Raw genomic sequence first — 27,465 nt, forward strand, 5'->3', positions numbered from 1 at the left:
CCCAGAATAAGACAACTCCAATTCCAGTACCACTGGCCAGTAATAATAATTTTATTACTGGGGTGATTTGTGTGGAGAAAGAGCCCTACAAATAATTCTGATAGACTACATCTTACTGATGCAGTTGGCACATAGATTACCTTTTATGTATTTGTTTACACTTGCTCATAATAATTTTCTGGTGGTGTACTTTCTCCTCTATTTTACTTGAGAACAGAGACATTTCTATTACCTTTCCAAACACCTGGTGTGATGTAGTGTGCAGACTTCACGGATAGTGCGTCCCAGCTCATGTATGACTCGAGTGATTGATTTGCCACCGTTACGACCAGCCTGGCTTTTCTCCTATGCTTTCATCTTCTCTTCTGAGCATCTCCCCTAAAATGTATCCCTAGAATCTCGGTCTGTAGCAAACTGACCCGCTACTGCCCCTGCTCAGACTGCTCTTCCTCTAAGATTTCAAGCTTCTCATGATGGTGCCATTATACTTCTTGTCTGGCTCCCACATTTACTTAATGTTAACATCTTCTGACCCCTTGCCTCCTTTATCTCATCTATAATGGGTCATGTTGAGTCCACCTGTTTGGTTTCTATCAAATGCACTCAGACTTTCCTCTCCCTGCATTCTCAGGGCTCTGCCCCCAACTAAAGTGTCCCAGATTGTCAGAGCAGCCTCTACTCATCTGTTTATTCAATCAATGATAATTTCTTGACTAGCCTTCAAGCATTGTTATGATCATATCTCTTTCCTGTTCATAGAACCACAATGGCTCCCCATTACTTAGAAAATTCTGTTCAAAATCCATCACATGCAAAGTTTTCTATGAATTGGCCCCAGCATTTCTTTTCCATCCAATGTCTTGCTGAGGCCAAACCACAACCTCTTCCATTTTTCCTTTGCTTTCTTATTCCCAGATCTTTGCTTACTTTGTCTTTTTGGCCTTAAATTCCTTCCCCATCTCAGCATTTATCCTATTGTGCTCTTAGAACTCATCTCAAATGCTTCCTTCTCTCTGAAAGTCTTTCTTGATCTCTGCAACTGGTAGTAACTCATGTTCTTTCTAAGCCCCTGTAGTACTTTAGCTATGGCTTTCTTTGACATTTGCTACTTACTCTTTTAACAATTTTAGTTGTTTTTGTAGATGTGTGGATAACTTAATGTCCTACAAGCTCTTTGAAAGGAAATGGACATTGACTGAATCCATGACAGAGCATTCCGTAGCCAGTATAGTTGACATTGCTATTCGATGGGGTCAGACTGTGATCATCTCTCATACGTGCGCAATTGTAACCTGTATTTCTCCCCGAACTTCCCATTCTTCTCTTTTCAGTCTATTCTCATTGAAGATACTATCCTGAGTTATCCAATCAGGCACTTCCCTTCCTGATATGATTTGACTCCACTCCATGTCCTTCGGACTCATTCCAGTGTCCTTACCTCTACCAGCTTCTGTCTGCCCATTTTCCACACACTCAGGCTTACTGTCCACCCCGAACCTACCATGTTCATTCTCTACCCGTTAGCATTCTCTACTTCTCAAACTGTCTGGATGCCTTAGTGACACCTTGCTGTCTTCCAAAATGGAGATGATTTTTTCTTTAAGCTTCTTCCTTTTTCCTGCCAACACTGTGAGTTCAGATAAACCCACTCCTTTGCATAGCTTAGCCCCCTGAACATACCAATGCTCAGTTTTGTTTACTTAATTATGTATGGACATGTCTGTCTCCCTCCAAAGGCAGTGAACTCCCTAAAGAGCAGAGGCCATCTTTTAATCTTTATAACATCCAGCATCTAGCCATCTGGCAGGTATTCAATAAATGTTTGGATGAATGAAAACAAAATCCAGGAATGCTTTTTAATTCTAAAGAGGAAACTTATGAGTGGACCACAACCAGTCAAGCCAAGACTGTCTCTTTATAGCCTCCTGAGAAAGAAAAATTGTCCAAACCAGGTCTGCAGCAGAACTTTCTGCATGATGTAATTCTCAAACTCCTTCTGGGAAAAATTTTGCATTCCTGATGAAATGCTTGGGCAATTTTCTGAACTCCTAATTGATTAAGAACTTCTGGGAAGTTAGGGTTGTCCACCCCACTGACTGACTAACCTAATTATCTTTAACAGACTGGTGGTGGTGTTGTCGTCATCATGAGCCTTTCCTTGCTGAGCTTGAAATACAATTTTGACAAGTGCTTGTAAACAATTTTTTTCTGGAAAGTTCTTTTTAACACACTTCATTTTAAGACTGTTCCTGGACTTTCCCTTTGTACTTCTGTATGAATGCAGCATCTTGTCCGTTCCTTCTTTTCACTCCACCTTCCCCTCCCAGCCTTCCTTGTCCTTAGAAAAGGGCATGTGCTGAGTCTGGAATAATGGATGGTGGTACCATGCAAAGGAAGGGAGAGAACAGATGGTATTTGTGGGGTTGGGAGTCTCATAGCGTTGCATACAACAAGAGACGGAAGGAGACGTGATAGAACATCCTCGAAGGAACTGAGACCAATAGATTGGCCGGGCACAGAAATTGTGAACTTGCTAAGGAGTTAGATCTTATACATATTACCAAGAGATGAAATTGAGCTTTATCCGGATCTTGGGAAATTCAGAAAAAATTCCCGCATGTGACAGGATCTTTAAAAGGAATAGCAGTGTTATAAATAAGAATAGGCTAGGATATGCTTCAGAAGCAAGCAATCCCTAAGTCTCAGTGGCTTAGAACATTGAAGATTTATTTCTTGTTCAGACCACATGCACAGCCAGAGGAGTGAAGGCTCTACTCCGCACAATTGTTACTCAAGACCGAGGGTAACAGAGGCTTCCCCAGTTCACGATGATGTCATCTCATCATAAGGCTCCAGGGTTTGTTGCAACAGAGAAGAGAAGGTAGAGAAGGGTACGCAAGGATGAAACAATTAATTCTAAGCAAGCCAAGGGTTCTTCTTGGAACTAACAAAATTCTTACATTTCTTTGGCCAAAGAAGACCACAGGGTTATACCCAGCTTCAAGGAGGATAAGAAAAAGTCATCTTTCCATGTTCCTGGAGAAAGAAGTACCTGAAATATTGCTGAATTCTTGCCACGTCTACCCCACATAGCAAACCTGGTACAAGGGCAGAATAGCCACTCCAGATCTTGGAGGGTGGTTTAAATGGTGCTAGAAAGAAGGTGACTTATCTCTGTACATCTGAATATGTGGGAGGATTTCAGACCTTCAGAGTAGTGGTGTGTGGTACTTAGTAGACACTCTCTCCAGCGAAACCATGTAACTGGTGAAAATGACAATCATCTAAGTCTCTAGAAATTGTCCTAACAGCATACAGCAAATGGAGAAACATTTCTTCAAGAAACTCTGTATCTCCTTAAGAACATCAAGAGTTGGTAGCATGTAAGCCATGACTTATGCTCACATCTACTTCCCCTAGTTCCATGTGATAGAGGCTCTCCTCCAGGGAGTGTGTGGCTGAGAGGATGGGGACCACAGCTCCTAGTCTTCTCTTCCCAGCTCCTAGTCAAAGGCTATAGTTAAACTCTGGATGGGGGAGGCCGCCATTGTATCTTATCCTCTTCAGCCCTGGTGTGGAAACACTATTGCAGGCAGATTATGGGTTGAGAAGTTGGGACTTCCTTTCCCGACTTAGCTCTTATTCATGGAAAAGATCCTCTTTCACAGTCTTAACAGGCCAAAAATAGGTCTGTGTTTCCCCCACCCAAGTCTCCTTATAGGGTGGAGGTTCCATTTCAAAAGAACCAAGAAAAGAAGGCCAAGGATTATCAACCCCTCTTCCCCATATGCAGTGTAAACCTGAAGAGCAGAGTTTCACTCCACAAGAAGCAGGCCATTGACCCCATCCCCAGCTCTGTCACAGGGGTTCTATCCTGAGGGAGAGACAGGATGTGAAAAAGGCATTCCCGTCAGAGAGGAGTGACTTGACTTGGAATACAGCATGGAGTTTATACCTCAGGTCACTGTGGAAAACAACTGGCATCTCGGTGGTGAGCAACTAAGGGCGTGCTAGTAGCTTGATGATATCAATAGCAATAAACAAAATGGCAGATTGAAAAGAGCCAATAATAATCCTCCTGAGATCAGTCTCACCCCAAGGGGCCCAGACGGCTGTAGGCATGCAAAGTGCTCAAAGGAAAAAAAAAATTGTCAACCCCAAATCCTATATCCAGTAAAGTAACCTTTGAAAAATGAAGCCAGCTCTCATATATTGCTAGTAGAAATTTTTAAAAAATGAGGTGCGCTTTGGAAAACACTTTGATAATTCCTCAAAAAGTTAAATATCATTTACCCAGCAATTTGACTCCCAGGTATATACCCAAGGGAGATGAGAACATACGCCCACACAAAAATTTGTACGTGAATGCTCATGGCAGCATTATTCATGATAGCCAAAAAGCATTTAAAAAAATCCAAATGTCCATCAACTGATGAATGGATAAATGTAGCATATTTATGCAATGAAATGTTTTTAGGAAATAAAAAGAAACCAAGTGCCAATACATAGTACAGCAAGGATGAACCTTGAAAACGTTATGCCAAATAAAAGAAGAGAGTCACAAAGGACCACATATTGTATGGTTCCATTTATATACAGTTTCCAGAACAGGCAACTCTGCAGAGAGGAGTGTACTGTTGGTTGCCTAGAGCTGGGTGAGTGTGCAGGGAATGGGGCGTGGCTGTGTATTGCTTTCCTAGGGTTGCCCTATCAAAGTGCCATAGACTGGGTGGCTTCAGACAAAAGCTGATTTTCACATTTCGGGAGGCTAGATGTCCCAAATCAGGGTGTTGTCAGGGTCATGCTCCCTCCAAAGCCTCCAGGAGAGGATCCTTCCTTCCCTCTTGCAGCTTCTGGGAGCCCCAGGTGATCTTTTAATCACTCCAGTTTCTGTCTCCATCTTCCCTGTATCTGGCTTCCCTTGGCTTTCTCTTCTGTGTGTGTCTGTGTCCAAATTTCCCTCTTCCTTCAAGGATATCAGTCATATGGCTTAGGGCCTCCTTGATGGTTTCATCTTAACTGGATTACACTTATAGACCTCTTATTTTCAAATAAGGTCACATTCACGGGTACTATGGGCTAATATTCACCTTCAACATATCTTTTGTGGAGGAAGGAGGCACACTTTATCCCTTAACAGGATGCTCATGAATACAGGGTTTCTTTTTGTGGTGACAAAAATGTCCTGAAATTGATTATGGTGAAGGCTTTGGTGATCCCTGACTATTCTAAAAACCATTGAGTACTACATTTTCAGTGGGTGAGCTCTATGGTATATGCATTGTATCTGAATAAAGTTGGTTTTAAAAAATGGAAGGGAAATCAAGACCTCCCCAGATTTAAAAAGAAAAAACAGAAGGCTAGCTGACCTTCCTTAAAAGAAATACCAAAGGAAGTTCTGCAGGCAGAAAGTTAGGGACAACTGACAGTAATTAAAATCCATATAAAAAATAAGAGTTCCAGTGAAAGTGGTTATATAGGTTATGATAAAAGACAATGTAATTATCTATTTTTTCTCGATTTTGCTGATATAAAGAGCAGTTGTATCCAAGAGAGGATTCCATACATGACTTTACCCTCATGAAGCTAAAATGGCCCCAGAATTGCTTACGGATTTTAGCCATTCGCTCTGACTGGTTCTGTCTGGCTTCCCCAAAATTCCCTAATTCTATGATTTCTATGCCTTTCTTGGGGGCTCATGGAGTTTTGGCCTATTGAATTTGGCATTATTCTACCACCATCCATTCATGCAATGAAAACCAAATCATTTTTAAAGACATTTTTAATTGCTTTTGATATTTCTTGAGAAGCTACACAGGTTCTCTGCTGAAGGGGAAAAAAAAAACTTATCTAAAAGCTAATCACACTTTCTAAATGACAGAAATGTTTGGCTGGAGTTAAAAACTAAAGGTTAAGGATAAAGGTCCATTTTCTCAGATTTAATCCCCCTGGCCATGGCCCTGCCCTGTGCTGCACAGGGAGATTTTCTAAAGCAAAGGTCAGCATCTGTCTTAGAACTGACCAGTCCATGTATAATGCAACCTTTTTAAATGACATCCATGGATTCCAAACTATTTGCACGAGCAGCCTTGGGTCTTGGGTATTTTGAGTGGAAAACGATTTGGCTAAATTGTGGCAGCTGTTCTAGAGGCATCCTTGCCGTGTCTAGTTATGATGGAGATCCACAGTGTCCCCACAGAGAGCCAGTGAGTCCTTGTACTGATGTGTGAGTGTTTTAGGATGCGGTACACAACTGTGTATTCGGAATGGCGTGTTTTGTATGGGCCGAAGCTCAAGAACTTGGTCTTCCAAACTCCACTTTCTTACTCCGTGTTTCCAACCCCACGCTGTTGAGTGCCCTTGACTTGTGGTCACCAGAGGGCCTTTAGGTGGGGACAAGGCTGAAGTCACTCTTGAGTTACATCAGGAAGGAGCTTAAGTGGGCTCCTTGCCCATGAGAGGACCCATCTATGGGACAGGCTGTCAGAGCCCAGTACGGGGCCCTAACGACAGCTCATCTTGCTGGAGGAAGCTGATGTTTGGGGATCTGTGGATCCTGGGGGGAAATTGGAAGCTGCCTGTTCTGTCTGAACTGTAAAACGCCGAGAGAGGCTGCAGAAAGAGTGAGCTGTCTTTCCTAACCAAAGCTGGGAGAATGGGGGAAAGACCAGGGACCTCTAAAATGATTTCATCCAGCTATTTCAAGAGGGAGGTGACAGCAAGAGCTGCCAGCCCTTCATTGCCAGACTGCCCCCCTGTGATGGGCATGCCAGTGACCAGACCTGAGCGCGGGTGAGCTTGCGGAGAAAAAGAACTGCCCATCTGAGAGGCACAGATTCCTGGTCAACCTGGCTGAGCATGAGGGAAAGAGCCAGGGGTTGGGAATCATGGTGTTAGTGGCTTTGGTTCCTTCTGGAGGCCCTGAGGGAGAACCTGTTCCATGAGTCTCTGCTCGCTTCTGGTAGTGCTGGCAGTCCTTGTCATTCCTTGGCTTCCAGGTGCATCCATCCAGTCTCTGTCGCCATCTTCACATCGCCTTCTTCCCTATGTCCGTGTGTCCTTATCTGTTTCTTCTAAGGACTTCTCAGTGGATTTGGGGCCCACACTAATCCAGTATAATCATATCTGGGGCCTTCCCTTAACTACACCTTGGACATAAATTGGGGGGGGGGATGCTATTCAGTTCACTAGAGCTTGGATGAGCTCCCCTTCTGATGGGAGGTTTGCATGTGGGAGACTACAGCTGGGAAAGCAAAGCAGAGAAGGAAATAAGCTTGCATGGAGGAGGGTGCATGGAGCACTCGTGGCATAGAGATGCGGGTTGGGGGAGGAACCACGTGACTCATCGGTGGCCTCCCAGGACCTCGAGCGGCTCAGTGGGCAGCTTCCCGCAGCCCCGGGGAGCTGCGAGCTAGTGGGGAGGAGCAGGGCATGGAAATCCTGGCAGAAGGCAGCCGTGAAATGCCAGATGGATAAAAGGGCACTTTGTGGGCCCCGTGGGTTGTGAGGAAGCTTTGTACCTGCAAGTCAGGGGAGTCTGAGGTTGAATAAGGACACGTTATTGTGTTTGGCTACTGAGAAGTTGATTTGACATTTGGGAAAAAAAAAGAAAATTGTTGAGGGCTCAGGCATTGCTAATATGTCATAAATAGGAGGAATCATGGGTCCAGCCTGCCCTGCAAATCAGATCCACACAGGAGAGTTCGAGAAGGAGTTTGCTGTGGGGCACTGGAGCTGAGGGGCCTGGAGGTGCGTGAGGCTTTCTTGACAGGAGATGGGTGGGGGGTCTCCATGTGGGGGACAGAGACACAAGGGGACGCATCACGGGATCATGGAAGACTGGGTTGGCGCACAGGTGAAGTCAAGAGCCGTGGAAGCGAATAGGAGGCGAGATCAGACATCGTTTGGATTGAGTTTTGCAGTCAGGAGCTGCCAGGGCACGGCAGACTGGGCCGCGCGGTCAGCCAGCCTCCGGTGAGACAACCCAGCCCTGACTTTGTCTTTCCTAAAACTGTGGTAGAACATACGTAACATGCGTTCTGTCGTTACAACCACGTTTAAGTGCATTGTTCAGTGGCATTAATTACATTCACATTCGTGGGGCGCCTGGGTGGCTCAGCCGGCTGAGCATCCGACCTCGGCTCAGGTCATGATTTCGAGGTTTGTGAGTTTGAGCCCCATGTTGGACTTTGCAGTGACCACGTGGAGCCTGCTTCAGATTCTCTGCCTCCCTCTCTCTCGGCCCTTCCCCTGATCACATGCACTCTCTCAAAAATAAATGTTAAAAAAAATACATTCATGTTGTGCATGTTCCTAAATTCTTAGCATGTGTGAGGGACTGAGGGCAATGATGTGTGTGTGGCATGAGTGTATTTAAAGTCGGTGACAGGAAAAGCCCCATGAAGGAGGTGGGCCTGGAGGCTGGGGGGAGGGGAAGAAAACAGATGACCCTTCAACAGTTTGTGATAAAAAGAGATTTGGTTCTGCAGGGAAGCGGACTTTTGGGGACCCTGGGAAGTAGACCATAGACATCATCATCCAGAGACAAATGGGCACTGATTTCTGCTTTCACCCCTTGAGGAGGGAGCCTTGCTAATGCCGAATTTGTTTTGAAAGCCAGGGAAATGCCCCCAGTGTTGATATGCAGGCCCTGATACGGAAGCACCCAGATTTCTTTCGTGGTATTACTACAGCAGAATACAGGTTAAAAAGATACTTTTTTCTTTTCAAATGTATGGAGCACCCTTATATGAAAAGAGTATTTGTTGTGTGACTGACAATCAAACTTGGGGCACCTGGGTGGCCCAGTTGGTTAATGTCTGACTTTGGCTCAGGTCATGATCTCATAGTTCATGAGTTCAAGCCCTGCATCAGGCTCTGTGCTGAATCACAGAGCCTGCTTGGGATTCTCTTTCTCTCCCTTTTGGCCCTTATCCCACTTGTGCTCTCTCTCTCCCTCCTTTTTTCTCTTTCAAAATAAATAAATAAACTTAAAAAGAAAAAAAAGGCTCATATCACTATGGAGGTGGGAGGTGTGGGAAAGCAGGCGCCTCGTGTATTGTTCGACAGGTGCACACCTGTGTGACTGTTACAGGAAGTAATCAGTAAAATTTAAAATAAAACTTAAACCTAAAATGAAAATATACTTATTTTAAAAAGTCAAAGTTAACTGGGTATCTTCCCTTTCGATTTGGTAATTGCATTCTCTGGAACTTCGATATCTGGACTAATTAAATCCAGGACTTAGGCTAACTGTACCCACTTGTGGTGGCATCGCTTTCCACCAGCCCATGACCCATGGGAAATGTTGAGGGTTATGCACACTCATCGGCCCCTCCCGAGCCCCCACTTTGTTCTGTCACAAGTGCTACCAAGACAAAGCACCCAGGTCTCCCTCGGACCCACGGAGTTGCCAGGGGACCCCTTTTCTCCATTCAAAGTCATCCACTTGGACCTGGTTTCAGCCATAGAGAAGTGGGTTAATGGCGGACAGAGGACGAATGGGCCACTCTGGCACCCCCTAACGGTACTTGCTTCTCCTCCACTGTCCCACCTAGAGAGAGCCCAGGACACCCACCAAAGACTGCAGGGTGGCGATGCTAGAAGGCTTCCCTCCGAGCCAAGGATAAGGGAGCCCTTGAGAAATCTGGGGTGCCCTACTCTCCCAATGCCATTCCCCACAGAAATGCCTGCGGATTCTTCCTGCAAAAAGAAAACCACCAAAACTACATCCAGGATTCAATCCACCGTTTCGAAAGCACATCATTAAAGCAAGCTGTGACCCACATTTTTGTTGTGGTGTGCTTAAGAGTTTTTCAAGTTATTGAAAAGAATGGAAAAAGTGAAACACCAAAAACAAAACAAAAATAAAAACAAAACAGAACCCAGATCCAGGATTGCTGTTGGATGATTCTCTGGAAGCTGTGGCAATTTTTAATTTCCAGAAATGCAAGCTTCAGGGTGGAGCGAGAACCGTAGAACGAGATGTGAGCCTCAGTTGGAGCGTGGTTTTGAGAGGGGAAAGCCTCGACAAGACAGAGTCAGGGTGTCGGTAGCCCGGGTGGTGGTGCGTTTGAAGTGAAGGGCACACTGATGGGGAATACGATTGCCTGAAACATGTTAAGTTCAGCGCAAAGAGTGGGGTGACCTCCCTCAACACCTCGTGTGCAAGGGAGACCGCCTGCCCTCCCGGATGGAGCTTTCCCGCACCTTGGCAGGGCCCTGTGTGTCAGCCTCCCAGAGCTGGCTGTTAAGGCACTGGGAAAGTAACAGGGACAGCTTGTGGATGTGGGCACTTGGGCTCAGGCCCGTAACCAACTCGTTCACCTACAGCTAGTCGAAGCAACATAACCTCTCTTGTCTTTGTTGATACACTTGAAAAGACATACCAACATGATTTGAATTTGTAGAGCCCCGTCCTCCAAGTGGTTAATAGCCTACTAGCCTTAAAAGTAGCAGCAAAGATGTGTCTTTTACCAAACTCCCTGAGTCTTCCTCTCTCTTCATCTTCCTCCGAGACAGTGAAAATGTTTCAGTCTTTGCCTGGATGTTATTAATTCTGAGATAGACTCCAGGATAAAATGCAGACGTTGATTCTGGTTGAAGCGTTATAGATGTGGGATCTAAAGCAAGTGTGCACGGAGTCTACGGTCAGTGGATGCAATCAGAGTAGCTGTCACTAGGTGGCGCCATGAGTCATGGTGGCAAATGGCCATACTCTCCCCAATCATGGGTGTTTATGGGCCTTGAGAAATATATAAACTAGTAACTGATATTTATTTTCCTATAAACCTCACAGTTACATTGATTTTCTTTTAGAATTACAGGGTCATATTTTAATTCCTGAATTTTACAGTTCAGGATTAATATCACCACATGTATACAAATGGTGTAAAACAAGTACAGTGGTATTTTTTAATACAAAATAAACATCTGTTTTATGGAAAAACTATACTTCATATCTACACAGACAGCCCATCTTTTCCAAACAATAGCCAAAATTAAAATAACTACAAAATCTCCAAAACAGGGGAAACTGCTTCAGTTTAAGCCTCTTACAGGAAAAATGGACCCATAACACATTACAAGGGTGATCTGAAGATTGTAGCTCTAGCTGGAATTACTATTTTTCATTTTTTTTCCCAATGCATTAAATTACATTGATATTGGTATAATCCACCAACGCAATCATTAACTGACTTTAAGAAGGATTTGTTGTATAAATGATATTCTTTAGAATAGGGCTTAAAGATACATGGGCTGGCATCAGTGATGCGCCTTCAGAACGTGCATTTCTAACTCTGGTTTCCATATTCTATTCTAAGGACACATTTATTCCTCAGTAGTGTGGTGTATACCTGAGAATCTTCTATATGCAAACAGCTGCGTTGTACCTGGAGCCTGGGGCCCGGTGGATGCTCTCACACCTGCTTGCAGTTCACCATGGAAAAAAGTTGACTTATTTCTAAGTCATTCTTTTATCTGAAGGCCTCTTTCTTCCTTTGTTTTGAGAAGGCTGTTGAATACTGTATTCCAAAGAACTTAGTTTTAGGCTGTAGGAGAGCAGTTGGCTTCAAGGTGTGCAGAAAATAATTCTTACCCTCACAGCTTCCTCCCTTTAAAATGTAAATGTTTTAAAATTGGTGGAACAAGGAGGTTAATTTGCATCAGAGACACCTAGGCTTGAATGGCTATCCCACAAATACTACCTCTTCTTGCTCAGCCTCAATTTCCTCATCTGTTTCATCAGGATATTCAAAGTATCTAATTTTTTGGGATCGTGGTAATGATCCAAAGGGATAATGCTTATTAAACAAGATGTTTAGCCAGCTATTATTATAATACCAGTTTCTACCAGCTATTATTAGCATTTTGCTTATATTCATTTGTATTTATGTCCTATTTCATGGAAACTACTTATAAGAACACGTACTTTAAAAAACAAACCAACTCAGTGCCAGAAAAAAATCTTAAGATAAAAAAAAAAAGAGTAGGCTGGAGGGGAGTGGATTAGGATATAGGTACCCATAAACTTCTCAATTACTTAGGCCTACCTACATATTTGTTTTTGAGCTTTCCACTAGCTAAAGCAAAAAGAGACTCCATTTTAAATGATCCCTAGGGATCACAACCCCAATAACAGCCCTATATGAGGTATTTTTTTTAACATTTATTTATTTTTTGAGAGACAGAGACAAAGCATCAGCGGGGAAGGGGCAGAGAGAGGGAGATACAGAATTCAAAGCAGGCTCCAGGCTCTGAGCTGTCAGCACAGAAACCCGACGCGGGACTCGAACCCACAACCGTGAGANAGGACCGTGGTAATGATCAAAAGGGAAAATGCTTATTAAACAAGATGTTTAGCCAGCTATTATTATAATACCAGTTTCTACCAGCTATTATTAGCATTTTGCTTATATTCATTTGTATTTATGTCCTATTTCATGGAAACTACTTATAAGCACACGTACTTTAAAAAACAAACCAACTCAGTGCCAGAAAAAAATCTTAAGATAAAAAAAAAAAGAGTAGGCTGGAGGGGAGTGGATTAGGATATAGGTACCCATAAACTTCTCAATTACTTAGGCCTACCTACATATTTGTTTTTGAGCTTTCCACTAGCTAAAGCAAAAAGAGACTCCATTTTAAATGATCCCTAGGGATCACAACCCCAATAACAGCCCTATATGAGGTATTTTTTTTAACATTTATTTATTTTTTGAGAGACAGAGACAAAGCATCAGCGGGGAAGGGGCAGAGAGAGGGAGATACAGAATTCAAAGCAGGCTCCAGGCTCTGAGCTGTCAGCACAGAAACCCGACGCGGGACTCGAACCCACAACCGTGAGATCATAACCTGAGCCAAAGTCGGCCACTCAACCGACTGAGCCACCCAGGTGCCCCAGTCCTATGTGAAGTATTAAAAGCACTCCTTTATTACAGTCTAAAGGAAAAGGCAGTTATGCTGCCCAGAATTATGTGGTAGGCAGAGTTCCTAGATGGGCCCCCAGAAGTGACGTCTCACCCTTGTACATGACCTGCATAATTCTCTCTCCTTGGATGTGGACAGGAGCATGATGAATGTCACTCCCATCACTAGATAATGTGACAAGGCAAAGGAGAAGGAATTTTCTAGATACAACTGAAGTCTCTAATTTGTTGACTTTAATTATCTGGAGTGGCCTGACCTAATCAGCCCATTAGAAGAAAATCTAGAAGTATGGAGGTTCTCTTGCTAGTCTCAAAGAAGTAGCTGCCATGTTAGGAGAGGGCCATGGGGCTAGAACCTGAGAGCAACCTCTAGGAGCCAAGAGTGACTTTTGGGTGACATCCAGTGAGAAAGTGAGGACCTCAGTTCTACAGTCACAAGAAACTGGATTCCTCCAAAAATTTAAGTAGGCTTGGAAGAAGATCATGGGGCAACTGGATGGCTCAGTTGGTTAAGGATACAACTCTCAATTTCCATTTAGGTCATGATCTCCTGGTCATGAGATCGAGCCCCACGTGGTGCTCTGCACTGCTTCTGGAACCTGCTTGAGATTCTCTCTCGCCTCTCCCCTACTTGAACCTATGAGTGCATGTTCTTAAAAAGAAGATCCCAAGCTCCAGATGACAACACAGCCTACCAAAAACTTTGATTTCAGTCTCGTAGGACCTTGAGCAGAGAACTCAGCTGCACCTTCTTGACCTATAGAAACAGATATTAAAACTTGGTTGTTTTAAACCATAAAGTTTTGGGTGATTTGTTATGCATCAAAAGAAAACTCATCCAGATATTATGGCTGAAGTCCACAGCTTTTGGATAGATTCAGAAATAAAGCCTGGAGCAAATAGGGCATTTCCCAAACTAAATTTAATATAACATGAGTAGAGGGAGACATTAAGAGATGCACAATAAGAAAAAGAAACCCTTTTTTGTAGACCCTGCCTGTTCACATCAGAGAAAAGGTCTTTGTTTTACTGGTGGGATGAGTTAGTCTCTTTGGCTGTCAACAATAGAAATAGTGGGCTAACACATGCAGAAGAGTTTATGGAAAGGCTGTCGTGGGGGTCAAGAAAAAGGCTGAAGTAACAGCGTCAAAATGGACAGGAATCTGGCAATTCCAGAGTCACACTACCAAGAATCTTGATGGCTCCACAACTGTCAAAATAAGAGAATTTCATCCGTGCCTCTCCCTGTCCCTGTCATTATCACTCTGTGCGGGGTGCACGGTCTCAGCAAAGTGTGAGTATCTTGGCAGCTAGCCATGGAAGGGCAGGACACCTGAATTAGACCTGCCAAAATCCATAGGAGAGATCCTCCACGGATGACTGTCATCAGTAGGAGGGGTAATGGATGACGGACCACCCAAAAAGCAAAGGGGGGTGCTCACAGACATAGGGTGGGCTTGTAAGCTTGGGGTAGAAGCAGAGTTCTTCTCGCCTTCATCGGAGTCTTTGAGGAAAGAAGGAATCACTCTTAGAAGAAAAGGTGGAGAATCTAGAACCTTGCCCTCCAGAGCTTCAGGAGAGAGAGAGAGCTGAGCCAACAGAGATGCAGATGGGGCTGGAACTGCTGAGGTGGGAGAAGCCTGTGCAATGTGCCCCGTCCTTGTGAAACCCAAGATTTTGAAGAGATTGGATGCTCTGTGTAAGGAGCGAGGGGCTAAGCTTTGGAAGAGCTTTGGATTTTCACCAGCCATGAAACTGGCTGGAGTCTGAGCCAGTTCGACCCTGTGACACAAGGGAGCCCCAGCTGCCATTGAAGCTGTATAAGTTTGGCAAGTAGTGCGTCCCAAATCCTCTTTCTGGAAACTCACACAAAAGGAGCCTCTTTAAAGTTCTCTGCTCCGTCGGGTGTCCCTACTCAATGGTGTTCTGTTCGTTGTGGCTGCTATAAGCTTGTGACTGCTGATTCTCTCTGTTTGGCAAGTTATCACTAAATGCTGCATTTATTGATGGAGCCCCTCNTGATTTCGGCTCAGGTCGTGATCCCAGGGTCGTGGGATTGAGCCCCGCACTGGTCTCTGTGCTGAACAAGGAACTTGCTCGGGATTCTCTCTGTCCCTCTGCCCCCCCACCCCCACCCCAGCTCATGCGTGTGCTCATGCTTGCTCTCTCTTTAAAATAAAAATAAAATAAATGAACGTTTAAGAATTTGGTGCACATAGTTCCATATTTTGGTGAGCTGTTGCATCCTGTTAATGCACATTTAATATGTTTTATCAGTTTTGACTAAATGTGAAGATTTTCATGGGACGTGGGTGCATTTGAACCCTTGGTGTGCCAGGCACCGTTCTAGGCACTTGGGGTGTATCAGTGACGCAAACAGACTAAGCTCCCTGTCCCCAGGGTACGTGCAACACACACCCACGTGCCTGTACACACCAACTTCTGATAGGTTCTGCACTTTCAGAAAAGCTTAAAAGCTTGAGTGACTGTCTCAGATCTTGTCCTCAAGGTCTTTGGACAAGGAACTCCCCCCCTCCCCCAACCCCCCGGTGTACTTAAGCATTTTGTAGAGGAACATTCGCTATGATAGGTCACTCTGGGAAATGCTAACGAAGCATAGCTAGACTCCATGTGCGTTGGAAACCCATGCATAAATACCATTTGTTTCAACATTTGATAGGAGTCAGGCAGCAGAAAGATTACTGATAAATTCTCCACCACTGTATGGAGGACGGATATTCTTTGTTGCTGCTTCACAGGAAATTTATGTGGTTTACACGTCCAGTGAGTGGGTGACTTGGTGAACTGAAGCCTTCTCTGAGATTGTTCATTGAGTCACTAGATGTCCAGTCCCACATCTGACAGGACCAGGATAATTCTTTCCTTTTTTAACATTTTTTAAAGCTTATTTATTTATTTTTGAGAGAGAAAGTGTGAGTGGGGGAGGTGCAGAGAGAGCAGGGGAGAGAGAATCCCAAGCAGGTCCCCTGCTGTGCGTGCAGAGCCCATCACGGGGCCGAACCCATGAAACTGTGAGATCATGACCTGAGCCGAAGCCAAGAGTTGGATTCTTTTTTTTTTTTTTAATGTTTTATTTATTTCTAGGAGAGAGAGAGAGAGACAGTGTGAGCAGGGGAGGGTCAGAGAGAGAGGGAGTCACAGACTGAAACAGGCTCCAGGCTCTGAGCTGGCAGTCAGCACAGAGCCCGACACGGGGCTCGAACCCATGAACTGCAAGATCATGACCTAAGCAAAAGCTGGATGCTTAACTGACTAAGCCACCCAGGCACCCCAAGAGTTGGATTCTTAATCGGCTAAGCCACCCAGGCACCCCAGGAGTGGCATATTCCTAAGAGATGTTGGATCATACGGTGTTACAGTCAGATGGGCACGGTCTTTGTCTGCTACTGGATGGTGACTCTCTTCAGTCAGCCTCTGTGGAGGCTGATATAAAAATAAAAATAAAAATAAATTTTATTTTTTTAATGTTTATTTTTGAGAGAGAGTGAGAGCAAGAGCACAGAAGCAGGGGAGGGGCAAAAAGACAGGGAGACACATAATCCAAAGCTGGTTCCAGGCTCCAAGCTGTCAGCATAGAGCCTCACATGGGGCTCGAACCCATCAACTGTGAGATCATGACCTGAGCTGAAGTCAGATGCTTAACAGACTGAGCCACCCAAACGCCCCCCCCCACCTTTTTTAAAAGTTTATTTCTTTTGAGAGAGGGGGGAGGGGAGAGAGAGAGAGAGAGAGAATCCCAAGCATGCTCTGTGTTGTCAGTACAGAGCCTGATGCGAGGCTCAAACTCATGAGCCGTGAGATCATGACCTGAGCCAATGTTAGACCCTTAACTGACTGAGCGACCCAGGTACCCCTCTGCAAACTTCTATCTGCATCCGCTGCCACCTGGCATGACACATAGCACAGAATAAGCATTCAATCCACTCTATTGGACTCAACAAACTTTAAGAGACCATGTCCACTTTTTTACATGAACATTCAGCACCCACCGCCTGCACGTGCCCAGCCGCTTGCTTGCTTGGGGTTTTTGAGAAGGAATAAAAAACCTGGTAAAATCTCTGTGCAGCTTGGAGACACTTGGGGGGAGAGGCATGTTGCACTGATCCCAGCAGATTTTCTTACCCACTTCCTGCAAAGAGTCTCAGTTATTGCCTGGAAGGGTAGCTGATGACTTGGAGGCATTTGGCCCTTTCCATTCGAAATGAGAAAACCTGAGACCCAGAGCCCTCAGCGTTGCTGATGAACATGTGATGAGGAGGGAAACGTTTGAAGTGGTAGCATCTTTTGGGGTAGCTGCCTGCGATGCTGCCTTCTTGGTTACTTTGAGGATGGGTAAGACGTGAGAGAGAGGTGGGCTGACACATTGGTCGTATTGAGGGTTATTAAGGCCAGCCCAGAATAGCCTTGACCCTGGGACCCTGGAGCAGACATGGCCTCTCGTCCTTTGTGATTCTGTGCTGTGTGTTCCGTGTACTTTGATGGAGGTAATCCCTTACGTGCTCAACCAGGTGTAATTCATGCATCCTCCCTTGAAAATTATAGTGATTACTTTTTCTAGAAAGAGTGAATTTTCCTTTATACTTTGAAAGAAGGGTATCCACAAGATGGAATGGTTACGAAGCCATAGAATCAAAGAATATGTTTTTCACTGTAGAATGCTAAATCTGCCCCCCTTATTTTACCAATGAGGACACTGAGGCCCTGGGGTAGGATGAATAGAGAAGCATGAAGCTTCTCTAACATGTGTTTTTTCCAGAAGGAACATCCAAGTCTTCTTTTTATTCTTTTTTTAGTTTATTTATTTTGAGAGAGAGAGTGAGAGTGATTGGGGGATGGACAGATAGAGGGAAAGAGAATCCCAAACAGACGCTGCACTGTCAGTGTGGAGCGCGATTCTGGGCTCCAACCCACAGACAGTGAGATCGTGACCTGAGCCAAAACCAAGAGTTGGACGCTTAAGTGACCGAGCCATCCAGGCGCCCCTGGAACATCCCAGCCCTCTTACAGTTAGGAACATAGGACAGCACTTCAACACTGTCATGGGGGCCATTTTAAAGAGCAAAATTGCTGACACACAGCCCAGAAGTGCCCAAATGTAGCACTAAGTAGACTGTAAAAAGGACGCTTGTTTATAGTATGAGAGCTGAGACGAAGGGCTGATGCCTGTCTCCGCCGGGATAACGGGCATCGGGCAATTCACATGTTTCTCAGCTCTGTGCACGCCCATAAATGGCTGTGAAGGCACTGTGCGTTTTGATGTGGGGCTTACAAATACATTCTAACCAACAGGTGAATTTGCAAATCTGGAATCCATGAATAATGAGGGTCTGACTGTATGTTTTCCTTATTTCGAGGGGGCCCGGAAGCACCAGGCATGTAGGAAGACGGGGAGGTGGAGGAGGGCCAGGTTAGAATTGCCACCATCTGTTGGGAGTTGAATGGGTACGGGCCCCTCTACTGAGCACTTTATATGCTGCTCCGCTGATGGACAGCCCATGAACAGAAATGCCCAGACACAGAAAGAACCTCTTATCTTGCCTCAGTGTATCCCATCGTATAGATCGGATCTGAAGACCGGTGAGCATGCAGACCCCAGGATGGAGACAGGGAAGGGAAGTTTCTTGAGTGGAACAGCTGGGAGCCCGAACTTCAAAGTCCCAGAATCCTGCTGTCCTTGGCACAAGCGGCCTTGGGGTACAAATGTCCTTCCGCCCAGCCCCACCTTCCAATCGGTCCAGATGGGAGTACATAATCCTGCTGGTTTTCCATGTTTTCTGCTGTTTCTAATGTTCATATCTGGGCAGCGGGGAGGGGAGATGTCTGATCACGAGGAGGCACACACAAGGAAATTTCTAGAATTATGCCCCGGCCTAAGATGGCTTTTAAAGAGAGAGCTAGCTGTCCAGATAAGGCTCTGGCTCAGGATCATTAGAAGTAATGTTTGTCCTTCGCCTCAGCCTTGGAGGTTCCTGGCTCGTATTGCTGAACTTGTGAATCTGCCATTTCCTTCCCCCTGCTTTTGAGTAGAAAACCTGCTTTACAGCAGGGTTGGGGGATGGGCACGGGGGGGAAGGGCAGGATTTTTTTTTTTTTGGAGTGGACTTAAGGAAGCTCCTTCCCTACCCCATCCTCTGGCTTCTCTTGAATATCTGCGGTGTTCCAGGGAGAATGTGGGACTGTCTACTTAGTCTAGGGCCAGCCTGCTTGTCTTGGATTTCATTCCAGGGTTTCTGGAAACCTCTGGTGGTTGATCCCCGGCTGGTAGACACAGCAAAGACTTTACAAAAACAAACTGCCTCATACTACACCCCAGGAAAGTAGCACATGGTAAAATGGCCTGCTTAAGGAAGCCACGGAGGAAAACAAAACAAAACAAAATGCAAACATTCTCTAAATTTTGTGAAAAGGAATCTAAATCAAAAACCATTCCAGCTTTCTCCACTGGGTGGTGTTTTTATTGAGTTTTGGATGCTTCCAAGTCTCTCGGAAGGTCCACAATCCAAAGAAAATTCTGGAAGCATGGGGAAATTTTCTTACGCTGAATATGTTTTTTAAAGAGGATTCTTTTTCTGTGCCCTACACACCTGTTACCATTGTTCCTGCAAAGCCTGGAGATTTCTTTTCAGTTGCAGATTCGTACCTAGTGTAGTACCTGGCAAAGAGTGGGTGCTTCATAATTACATGGCTGCCGGTTCAATGAATGAGGGAGTTAAGGTCACAACAGTGTTCTACTCGGATGCACTTAATTAGAAATTACCCATCTACACCTGCGCTCAGCAAACATTTTCTGGAAAGGGTCAGGGAGTAAGCATTTTAGGCTTTGTGGAACCTACAGGCTCTGTTATATCAACTCCGTGCTGCTGTCCTGGTTGTGAACTCAGCTCACGTGACAGGGCCTGGCTGTGGTCCCGCTGAACTTCATTTACAAAAACAGGCAGAGCGGGGTGTGGCCTCTCGCCTGTAGTTCACCCTGGTTTACCCAGAAGTGTGTGTAGGCACCACACAAACCTTAGAGGTCACCGTGGTGAAGAGATTCTCAGAATCTGAGCGGCAGAGATGATGGTAGCCATTCACCAAATTGTATCGTGCTTTCCACCCGAGTACAGGAAGACCCCATTTCCCAGCCTCCTTTGCAGTCAGGGGACGCCTGGTGCCTACTTCTGGCCACTGAACAGTGTGTCCAGAAGTGAAGTCCACTGTGTTCAGACCTGGCCCATAAACCATTCTGCCCACTGTCCTCATGCTCTTGTCCCTCACCTGCTGACCGGGGCAGGACTTGAAGGTCGTGGGGATTGGCAGAGCCACTTGCTGGAAGGGCTGGGTCCCTGATGACTGTGTGGAGTGGAGTCCTCCCCACCCACACCCTCTGCGCAGATTGGTATGGGAAGGAGTGTAAAATAAACTTCCGTGTGCTGTCAAGGCTCTGAACTTTGGGGGGGCATTAGCCTTCCTCTCTATTAATACCATGTTGGGACTCAGATATGGATCTAGAAACTGACAAATAAGAGCTTAGAGCTCTTCTCTCCAGAGCTGATCATTAATGGCTGCCCATCAGGCAGATCTGGTCTTCGAGTGGAGAGAAGGGGAATGAGGCGGGTTGGGTGCTCATGCTCTTTAGGAAAGTGGGTGTAAAGGAAGTGTGTATACTGCAGTTTGGGTCTAAGAATCTGGGAACATTGAAGAGAGAGCCATTGTGAAGTAGAATGGGGATGGAGAAATGAGTCTTTTAAAAGAAATTGGCTTGGGGCACCTGGGTGGCTCAGTCGGTTGAGTGTCCGACTTCAGCTCAGGTCATGATCTCACCGTTCTTGGGTTCGAGCCTCGTATCACGCTCTGTGCTGACAGCTAGCTCAGAGCCTGGAGCCTGTTTCAGATTGTGTCTCCCTCTCTCTGTCTGACCCTCCTCTGCTCATGCTGTCTGTCTCTCTCTCTTAGAAATAAATTTTAAAAAACATTTAAAAAATTAAAAAAAGAAATTGGCTTAAAAAATCGTACACAAACCACACTAATCCTTGTACCCAGAATGCAGCCCCGTGCCTTCAGTTCAGTGGTTCATCTCTGGGCTCGTTAAAATGCTCGCTTGCGGTAGCCTGGGACCTCCCCATCCTAACACCGTTTCTCTTTCTCTGTAGATGAAATAAAATGTGATAGCCTTTGTAATAACTCAGTACTCAAACGTCGGTGGCTTAGCTAAATCAGTGTTTATTTCTCTGTCACAATCATCTCAGTTTAACAGGAGTCACTGGTGGTGGGCTATGCTCTACACGGTCCTTCAAAGATCCTGACCGCTTGTCCCTTCTTCTGAGAATCTAGGAATGACAAAGTGGAGGCGGCTTGTATGGGAGGTTTTTAAAGGCCAGGCCGGGGGAACAGCGTGCTTCATTTCAGCCTGAATTCCATTGCTCAGAAACTCAGTTCTGTGGTCACACCTGACCGCCAGGGGGCGTGGAAATCCAGCACATCCTATAAGCCCCCCGCCCGAAAATGCAGCAGAAGGTGGACCCGTAGCAGTCTCTGTGTTAACGGGAAAACACGAGCTCCCCAAAACTAACTTTACAAACACACACTTAGAGCCAACCTGTTATGAACGGAGACCTTGCTAATTAATACTTTTTATAACTGTCCGCCTTTAGTTCTGCCTTGCTGTCTGGAAGGGCCGAAGACATAATCCAGTACCAAAGGGAACGGGGGATTCCTTACAGCTGATGGTGATGCTACAGGAAGCCACCGGGGGTGTGGAAAGCACTTATACCCTCCCTGTGAGGGGGGTGACAGAGGGTTGGGGGGGGTATCTAGGACCAGGCCACCCGAGCCCCACCTCTCTGATCTCTCTCCGACTTCTGCCCCTCAGCCTTTGCTCGGCCTTTCCAACACCCAGGCCCTGGCCACAGTCATTTTGGCTTTGTCTGAGGAGGACCTGGGTAGAGACTGGCATATGTCCTGCTAGCCGCTGCCCCCCCAGGTTCTGAGGATACACACAGACACGGGGACAGATCTTCCTCTTATGAAACTGAACCATCTCTCATAACACAATGTTGATTCGCTAACAAAACTAAAAGAACTTCTGTCAACTGGGGGGAAGGAGGGGAGGGACAAGATGGTGATAGGGACCAAAAAAAAAAAAAAAAAAAATTCCCATCTTGCCGCGTAACATAGGCCTCTGGACATAGTCAGTTCAACTGGCCCCAAAACAAATGTTTTTCTGAGAGGCAGCTTTCCATTGGCCAATACACTTATTCTTTCAGTGGGGGGAGGGGCAGTGGTTGGTACAGAGGGGAAGCTACCAGATGCTGCTGGTGAATTCTACCTCAATATGTTCAGCTACCCTGGGACCTGAGGGGTTCTGATGCTTTCCAGAGCATCTTAGGGGGAAGGAATGGCGTGTGAAAATCGATATAGCAAAGAGCTGATCGGGTCACAGTGCTGTCATTGACAAGCAGTCAGGAATCCACGTTAATGCAGGAAGGAGGGGAAGGCGGCCACCTTCTCTTTACAAACGTCAGGCCACCTCCACTGGGAAAATCTTAGCTCATCCCATCCTGCATCCTCAGTTGAAATTTATCCGTTTCTTTGTTAGCATTTTTGTGGGGGTCTGATGTGGTTTCCACCAAGCGGGCATAGCTCCAACGCCGAAATCTTCAAGGGCAGGGCAGCGGTCCTGTTTACATTCCCTCATGCCAGTCCTGGACCGAACATGGAGCTGGTGTGTCTTGAAGGATGACGGAGTCTGGCTGCCAATGTCCAGCTGAGTTTGAGACATTGGGGTCACCCCCAACTGAGGCCTAAGCTGCTACCACAGTCTGGACCTAAGATTATAGGGCATTTTGCCCCTGTGTAGAATTGAATGGACTGGCATGGAAGATTCCGTGCATCAGTTTGGGTTTGGTCAGGAAGTCAGAGTCACTCAGAGTGACCTGGGATAATGGATTTACTGTAAGGATTGCACCATATGTAACTGGTGGGGCTTTGAAGAATGTGCTAGAAGGCTGTTTGCTCTGCAGATCTGGGGATTGGTTAGCAGGACTGGTAGTGGGGTAGAGGAAAAACTGGATGTGAAGCAGGAAGAGCAAAGACAAACCAAACCCATGAAGACAAAAGGGACCCCACGGGCCCTAACTGGAACCTGCCTGTGTCTCTCACCATCTCTGTGTTAACCGTGCAGGTGACTTGTAGCAGAAGCTGGCATCCTTTGCCTTCGACTTACACACATGTGTCTGCCCCGGGCAGGCTGTGGAGAAGCGGCCCCAGGATTTGGAGAAGCTGAAGGAGAAGTTCCGAGCTGGTGCTGAGGGTGTAGCTGCTGCCGGCACCCGTGAGGTTGACCAGAAGATCAGCCACAGTGCGAGCTGAAGCAGAGCTCTGACCTTCAGAGCAGAATGGCTATGTTCCACCTCTGATTCCCAGAGCTCTTTCAGATTCCTCTTGTGGCCAACCCTCACCCAGAAGCATACAATAAGGGAATTCTGGGAAGCACCGTTTCAGCTGAGCCAAGTTGACACAGTACAAGGCCATCTCTCAGTTGCATCATTAATACTCATTGTACCTACAGATGTTTGTGCCAAAGTCATTTATCACAGGAGCCTTTGGAAAGAGCCTTTTTAGTGAAACCCACTCAAGTTTTGACTGACAGGAAAAGATAAAGTAACCTGGCCTTTCCTGCCAACACTTCGTGGCCGGTGAATTCTGTTATTTGTTTTTGTTGGAAAAAAAGATGAGGAGAAAGAGGAAGACAAATATTGGCGTAGAAATAAAGACTTCTTTTGAATTTAGAATTGAGTTAGGAAAGCTTAATTTCCAGTCTGAGTGTGGTGGAAGATTGCCTTTCTACAAGGAGAAAGCTAGGTAGCTGTGGACCAGGGGTGAATTAGTCATATGCTTGCATAGTGAGTGGGGTGTCCCTCATGGCACCCTAGTGTATGGTGGCCAGTGGAAAGGGTGTCCCTGCCGGAGGCAAGAGTTGCTGAAGAAGCTGGAATTTGATCAAAAGAAACTGGAAAACCAATTTTGTATATGAAGTCGTAATAAGTAAATGGTCATTTTGTAAATATTCCAGGTGTGCTTGGAAGAAGCACATATTGTACAGTTATTTTGAATATACGGCTCTACATTTGTCCCTAAGGTCAGATTTGCTGATCAGGATGTTGGAATTGACTGTGTCTTTACAGTCAATAGATAGAGTTTTAAAAAATTCTATCAGTTACTGAGAGAGTTATGTTATAATTTTCCTGTAAGATGAGAGGTGTGGGCAAGAAACCCTCATGCACTGGTGGTGGGAATGTAAACTGGTGCAGCCACTGTGGAAAGCTCCGTGGAGCTTCCTCAAAAAAATTAAAGTAAAATTATTATATGATCCAGTAATTCCATTACTGGGTATTTCTCCAAAGAATATGAAAACACTAATTTGAAAAGATTTATGCACCCTTGCATTTATTGCAGCATTATTTACAATAGCCAAATCACGGAATCAACCCACGTGTCTGATAGATGAGTGGATGAAGATGTGGTACATATATACCATGGAATATTATTCAGCCATAAAAAGGAAGGAAACCTTAACATTTGCAACAACATGGATGGAGCTAGAGAGTATAATTCTATGTGAAATAAGTTAGAGAAAAACAAATACCACATGATTTCACTCATGGAATTTAAGAAAACAAAACAAACAAGCAAAAGAAAAAAGCGAAACAAACCGAGAAACAGACTCTTAACTATGGAGAACAAACTGATGGTTACCAGAGGAGAGGTGGTGGGGTGGTGAGTGAAATAGGTGATGAGAATTAAGGAGTACACTTGTCATGATGAGCACTGAATAACGTAAGGAATCGTTGAATCAGTATATTGTACACCTGAAACAAATATAGCACTGTACGTTGACTATATAAAAACGTCATAAAAAATTCCTGCAAGATGATTTGTCTTTTGCCATTTCGGTCTAAGAAATTTTGCTCTCTATATTTTGAGCCTATGTTATTAACTGCATAGAACTTTAAAATTGTTAGGTCTTTCTGAATCTTTGTCCTTTAAAATATTCCTATCTCAAGTTATGCTTTTAAGCTTAAAGTCTCCTTTTTTTCAGCTTCATTGAGGTATTATTGACAAACCTTAAAGTTCTACTTTTATTGTAATAGGCTTCAGCATTCTTCGAGTTAGTGTTTGTGTGGCATATCTTTTTCCATTTTTCTACTTGTCCCCATTTTTGGGAGTTCGCTTCTTATGTTTTGTATTTCTGTGATGTGCTAGATGCACATGAAGAAATTATATGGGGGTAAGGGAGATATTGTCTTCTAAACTCCAAAATGGAATTTGTTTTTCTTCTGCCAAGTGTCTGAGGCTATTCAATTCTGAGACTGTGGTGATTCCATGTTGAGTTGCAACCCCCTCAGGGCTACCCTTTGGGATCCAAATCCAGAACCAGAGGGCTTTCAAGGGCCTTTGGCTCCTGCTAACTTTTGAACTTCAATCCCTGTCACCCTAGTCTTGTGATCTTTAAAAAGGAGCTGCTCTTGGGGCGCCTGGGTGGCTTAGTCGGTTAAGCGTCGGACTTTCGCGTAGGTCATGATCTCGCGGTTCGTGGGTTCGAGCCCCGCATCGGGCTCTGTGCTGACTGCCAGCTCAGAGCCTGGAGCCTGTTTCAGTCTGTGACTCCCTCTCTCTCTGACCCTCCCCTGCTCACGCTCTCTCTCTCTCTCTCTCTCTCTCTCTCTCTCTCGATCCTAGAAATAAACATTTAAAAAAAAATACCTAAATTAAAAAAAAAATAAAAAAATAAAAAGGAGCTGCTCCACCTTCCAGAATAAGCAGCAGCCCCAGGGAAAAAGGCTTCCTAAATGCTGGTTCAACTTTTTAGATGCCATTCTTCCCTATATTCTGACCAGTAATGTTTACTATTTCATTAGTTTTATGGCACTTTCAAGCATATTTTTGAAAATATACTTTGTTCACCATTTCTAGCTGTCGTTAGTGGAAGAATTGATTGAAATTTCCTAGTTGTCTTTTATCAAAAGCAGAAGTTTCTTATTTATTCTCTATAGCAAAAATTCTGTTTCTAGTATAGTTGACTGGCATTTTCTTTATTTTTTTTTAGTGTTTATTTATTTGAGAAAGATCATGAGCAGGGGAGGCGCAGAGAGGGGGAGAATCCCAAACAGGCTCCACACGTGGAGGCCGACATGGGGCTTGATCCCACCACCCTGGGATCATGACCTGAACTGAAATTAAGAGTAGGTTGCTTAACCGACTGAGCTGCCCAGGCATCCCTACCATTTTCTTTATAATGTAACATTCGAGATGCATTAAACGCTGATCGTAATGGAGCACTGAAATTTTACTTCATAATTTTTGCTTAATAGGATATGTAAACACATTCTGGATTTTGATGTAGATGCCAAAATAAGTAGGAGTGATTGTATGAAAGGCAGCAATACTGTGTTACAGGGAACTTTCCTTTTTAATCCTATATTTATTTCAATCTTGTTTTCCAAAAGTTTGTAAAGCTCGTAGGTATTACATGTGACAGTAGACACTGAGATATTATTAGGTTTTTATCACATAGAAGATATTAGTATAAATCGTAATGAAAATGCTTGACTATCTGACAAAAGAACTCTGGCTTCCAGAACACTCTCCCCTAGTTAGTAATAAAGTCAGTCTTGGAGAGAAAGCCGTGGGCTCTGCAGTCCTGGGAGGTTAATGGTGTAAGGAGCTCTCCCAGTGAGGATCTGGCAGAGAACAGGGCTGCCTGCTGGGCTCTGAATTCCAGCCAGAGGGGCTCGCTGGGCTCCTCAGGGACTGTCATCTGGGCAGCCGTGGATCCATGCGTGAAAGTAGCAAGGCGCCACTTCGTGAGCAGCTCCTTACATGGTTACCCTGGGAATTTCCGAGTGAAACGCACATGGAGGACATCTGTTTTCTGTGTTCCTCCTTCAGAGTGGTAAAAATGGTGGTTTTGTTTGAGAAAGAAATAGAGGAAATGCCAGATATGAGCTCAATGTTTAAGAAACTGGTCATGTTTCTTGATCTGCTGAATGGCCCCTATATTATTTACTCGTTTGAGTTTTTTTTTCTTTTTAATCAACAGATGTGTTAGGCAATTTCAATTGCATATGCTGCTGTAACACAGGACTGCCCTACAAACTACAGACCCATTTTATTCACCTGCTTCCTGGACATCTCCACTTAGATGCCAGCCACGTCAGACTCAGCGTGTCTCCTATGCAAGTCTATAAATTTCTCAAAACCTGTTTCTCTTTTGACTTTTCTTCCCCTCTTTGCACGAGATGAAGTCAGTATTTTTATTATTGAAGTGTACTTGACACTCAACATTACATTCGTTTCGGGTGTACAACTTAGTGATTTGACAAGTCTATACCTTATACTCTGTTCACTACAAGTGTGGCTACTATTTGTCCCCATACAACTCTATCACAGTATCCTTGACTGCATTCCCTGTGCTGTCTCTTTCATTCCCATGACTTGTTCATTCCATAACTGAAAGCCTGTATCTCCCATTCCC

The 27,465-nt window shown here is 44.9% G+C and overlaps 1 protein-coding gene across 2 annotated transcripts in view; it reads left to right on the forward strand.

The window, feature by feature from the left end:
- The window catches only part of LOC144227672 (guanine nucleotide-binding protein subunit alpha-14), a 199,752-nt gene that overhangs the window by 149,478 nt on the left and 22,809 nt on the right, over positions 1 to 27,465 (forward strand). The gene's annotated exons all lie outside the window — the stretch shown is intronic.

The sequence above is a fragment of the Crocuta crocuta genome, unplaced genomic scaffold (genome assembly GCF_008692635.1).
Source record: "Crocuta crocuta isolate KB4526 unplaced genomic scaffold, BGI_CrCroc_1.0 scaffold41, whole genome shotgun sequence".
Classification (NCBI taxonomy): domain Eukaryota; kingdom Metazoa; phylum Chordata; class Mammalia; order Carnivora; family Hyaenidae; genus Crocuta; species Crocuta crocuta.